The following is a 5,000-nucleotide window of genomic DNA, read 5'->3' on the forward strand; positions in this document are numbered from 1 at the left end:
TGCGTGTGTGCGTGCGTGGGCGCGATCAATCATTCGAATTAATTGTTTGAAATTTTGTACATATTGAGTTTTTTTTTCCTATCGTTCTTTTCTTTTCTTTTCCTTCGTCTCCTCCCCTCCCCTCTCCTGCCTCCCTTCTTTTTTTTTCTTTCCGTCATAATATTTTTCCTTTCTCACGTAACGTAATCGTCGTCTGCTATTTGATTGATTTTTTTTTTTTTTTTTACATAAAAAAAAAATTGACTTATAAATGAATTCATGAATCAAAAATTAAATTTTTTTCTTTCATTTTATTTTTTTTCCCATTTTTTTCTTTTTCTTCCATTTTTTTTTTAATAATAATTTTTGAATTAATTTAAAATGATAATAATGATGATGATGATAATGATGATGATGACGAAATGCAGAAAAAAAAAGAAAAGTTTGGTTCGAACTTACTTAAATTTAGTAAATTCTATTAACCAATCGAATGAAAAAGGAAAAAAAGGATGAAAAAAAGGAGAAAAAAAAGGAAAAAAGGAAAGTTATAATTAAATAGACGTCAAAAAAGTTTATTTTATTCGTTTTTTATGAAATTTCATCATCATCATCCTCATCCTCGTCGTCGTCGTCGTCGACATTTTTTTTTTTTTCATTTACCTAGTAACGATGATGATGATGATGATAATGATAATGATGATAATAACAGGTGTGGGAGTCGTCGGAATGAAAATTTTTTAGTTTTCTAAATTGCGACATTTTGTTTTTTTTGTTAAGTACGCTAAAGATAGAAATTTTCCGAAACGTTTAATTTTTATTTTATTTTTTTTTTGTGGGGGGGGTTAAAAACGCGAAATTATTTCTTATCCCCTTCCTCCTTTTTTTCCCCCCCAAAAAAATAAGAAAGAAAAGAAAAGAAAAATTCGCTTGCGATGAGTTTGAACGACGTAATTACTTTTTTTTTTTCTTTTTTTTTAATTTCGTGAAATTTTCCGAATGCTTTTTCTTTTCTTTTTTTTTTTCAAGTTGGCCAACCTGAAAAACGAAAAAAAGTAATTAGCCCGACGAAACCTTTTTTAAAAATTAGAAGACCGTTTACGTAAAATAAAAAAAAAAAAAAGAAAAGTTTTTAGGAAAAAAAAAAAAAAAGGTTTTTAACGAGTTTTTACTTTTTTTTCCGGTTGATAAACTCACGATTCAATAAAGAGCAATAACAACAACAAACAACAACAGCATACGTAACATCACGCACCTGAACCTACGAATTTTTCTAGTGCCACGTTAAAAACAAAAAATTTTCTTTTTCCTTCTAGTAAAATATAATTTTTCGGGTGAGAGTTTTTCAAAAATTTTAATATTTCATTAACACTCTCACTTGACCTCTCGCCCTTTCGCCATTTACATCTTTTTTCTATCTCTCTCTCTCTCTCTCTCTCGCATTTTCTTCTTTTTTTTCCCTGTTTTTGTCTCTCGTATCCGGCGATGGCGTTTTTAAATAAAAATTTTTTTCGTTTTTTTTTTTTTTTTGGTTTGTTTCGTTTCCTTTTTGTTTTTCGACGACCCATTTTAATAATAATAATAATAATGATGATGATGATGATGATTATGATGATTAATAATAAACATTTGCATAAAAAAGAAAAAAAGAAAAAAAAAATTCATCACGAGAGGAAATTAAAATAGTTCGATAAATAAAGATCGGGATGAAATGAATTGGTAAGAGGGGGAACGGGGGGAGGCGGAAGGAAATATTTCGGGATTCAAATCACGAATTCATCATGAAAATAAATAACATTTTCCGCAAAAAGGTTTCGTAATTATCGTCGCAGTACCGAATACAGACAAAATTTCAAACCCTCGTAATTTTTAATAATTATATTATTATAAAAAAAGTAAAAAAAAATTTTTTTTTTTTTTTCAATTTTTAATAAAACGATTAACTTCCACGTGAAAATTACCTTTTAACCGATAATAATAATAATAATTAAATTTACACCGTCCTTATTATTATTATTATTTTACAAGTTTAACAACGTAATGTCTTATGATTATTATTATTATTAATATTTTTCGAGGTAAAAAAATTTGACGTCGACGAAGAAAATCGTCCATTTTATGGGTCAATTATTAGGCAAATATTTTTTTTTTTGGTGGGCGGGGCAGAGTGATAGTGAGTTTCGGAGAAGGAGGAGGAGAAAAATGTTAAGGACGCGGGTATTGTTTTTTTGTTTTTTTTTTTCTACGACGTCCTTTATTTCATAAACCTCACACGTATTTACCATTTTGCGCCATTTTTTTTTTAATAAATGTTTTTCACGCCATTTTCCATTAATTTTTTTCGTTTTTTTTTAAATACGCTAATGCATTTTTAAACATAAAAAAGGTTTAACGGAATTTATAGAGAAAAAACCTTAAAAGGAGAGAGTTTAACGGGAGTAAAGGGAGAGAGGGGAGAGGAAAGCGGGATGGTAAATTAAATCGATCGCGTTCGAATTATTTTTTTTATTCGTTTTTTTTTTCTTCCCACCCGGAGGAGGGGAACCTAGGGGAAGAATTTGAGAGGATGTGAAGGGTTTAGGACCTTAACACGAATACGTATTAAAAAAAAATTTTTTTTTTATTTTCCTTCCGGTTGAAAAGAACAAACAAGGAAAGAGAAAAAAAAATGAAATTTTCGTATTCGTACGCGAATCGTCAGGACCGAAATAAGGACCGGATATAAAATTTTTTTTTTTTTTTCCAAACATTCTCTCATTTCTGTTGCTGTTTTTATTATATTTTTGCGGTTGTTACTGTTTTTGTCCATTAAATAAAATCTTCCTCTTTTTTTTGTTTTAATGTGAAAATAAATTCCGACATTATTTTTATTGAGTTATAAAAAAAAAAAAAAATTTAACTTGTGTTTTCAAAATTGTTGGATTAAATGAACCGATAATTTTTTTATAAAAATCTTTTTTTTTCGATTTGTTATTATTGATTACAATCGAAATTTCTAGAATAATTTTTATCAAAAATTTTATTTGCCATTTTTTTGTTTCTTTCAAACCCGAAAAATTATCCAGAATATTTTTTTAATAATAGACTCTGAATTTCACGTTTATATTTAATTCTCTCGCGTATACCAGTTATTCACCCCACCATTATTATTATTATTATTATTATTATAACATTTTAATCAGGAAAATTCGTATTTGTCAAAAAAGTTTTTTTAACAAAAAAAAAAAAAATTTCTTTTTATCATATTTTATTAAACAAATATATTTGAAGTACGAATAGAAGTGTTTGTTTGTTTGTTGTTAAACAATCAAAAACGTTTTGTTTGTTCGTTGTATAAAATTATTTAAAAAATTAAAAAATTATTTTTCGTTTTTCATTTCCTGTTTTCATTTTAAAAAAAAAACTTTCGGGATAAAAAATTTTTTTTTAATAATCAATCAATCAGAGGGATAGTGAGAGGGAGAGGGAGAGGAGAGGGAGGGAAAAAAGGTTTCTACCCCTTTTTTTTTTTGTTTTTTTTTTTTTTTTTTGCCACTTTTGTTTTTCTATGTGAATAAAATCATTTGCAACAAACGTGAAACAAAAAAAAATGAGAAAAAAACGTTTTTTTTTTATTTTTTCTCTTCTTCTTTTCCTTTTTTCACTTTTTATAATTTTTTTTTTTTTTTTTTTATTCCTGTTGTACTTTTATTTTACAAAACTTTTTTCTTTTTTTTGTCTCTTTTTATTTATTTACCTGGAAAGTCTTTATTTAAACACTTAAACGTTTTGTGATGCAAAAAAAAAACTTTTTTTTTTTCTTTCATTCGTTACAATTTTTTTTTTTTTTAGAGTTTCAGTAACAAAATTAAATGTTTAAAAAAAAAAAAAATGGCGGGTAAAATAAATGTCACGGGGTTTTATATGTTTCAATTTAAAAAATAAAAAAAAAACCAATTGAAAAAAATTTCCTTTTTATAAGAAGAAAGTAAAAAAAAGAAAAAGAAAATGGCTGAAATCAAAGATGTATTTTATTTTTTTTACTTTTTCTCATTCTCTCTTTTGTCGAGAGATTTTTTCAATTATCATCATCTTCAAATCATAATCTCTATTATTATTATTATTATTATTATCAATCATTTTCATTGTTATATAAAAAAAGAGAGAGAGGGAGTGATGGTGGGAGTGGGAGGAAATTTTTTTTTTTTTTTTTTTTGATTTTCCCAATCAATTATCGATCTCGATTTTGTTGTTGTTTTTTATTTTCTTTCTTTCCTTTTTTTTCCATTATTTATTGATTTTCCTAATTAATTTGATTTTTTTTTTCACAGTTGTCGGTGTGTTAATTGGATTTGAAAAAACTGGAGAGAAAAAAAAAAAAAAAATTTGTATGGTTGATTGTCAGATACGACAAACAACAAAATTAACTTTTACTCTTTTTTTTTTTTTTTTTTGATTCTTTTAAAAAATAATAAAATTTCAGAGTTTGTTTTATTATCATCATCATCGTCATCGTCATCATCATCACCATCATCGTCGTCGTCACCATCTTCAACATCATCATTACCATCGTCATCGTCGTCGTCACCATCTTCAACATCATCATTACCATCGTCATCGTCACCGTCATTATCATTATCATCATCATCGTCGTCATCGTCATCATCATCGTCATCATCATCATCAGCAACACATTCAAAATTATTATTATTACCGTAATAACAATTATTTAAAAAAATATTATTTATAAAAAAAAAATTATAAATTCGGTTTTTAGTGTCACGCGTTTTATTATTATTATTATTATTTTAAATACAACAGCAACAACAACGAACAACAAACAACGACGATGAATTTTTTTTTTTTTTTTTTTTCGTGTGTGACATTTCCAGAACGTTATAAATGCGGATAAATCAAATTAAAAACCTACGCGAAAAAAAAAAAAAGAAAAAAACGTTAAAATTATTTTCTTTTTTTTTTTTTAAAAAAAACGTAAATTTCTTATATAAATTTTTTTTTGGTGCTTTCTTTCTTCTGACACGTAC

The sequence above is a fragment of the Pediculus humanus genome, genomic scaffold, assembly GCF_000006295.1.
Source record: "Pediculus humanus corporis 1103172107910 genomic scaffold, whole genome shotgun sequence".
NCBI classification, from domain to species: Eukaryota; Metazoa; Arthropoda; class Insecta; order Psocodea; family Pediculidae; genus Pediculus; species Pediculus humanus.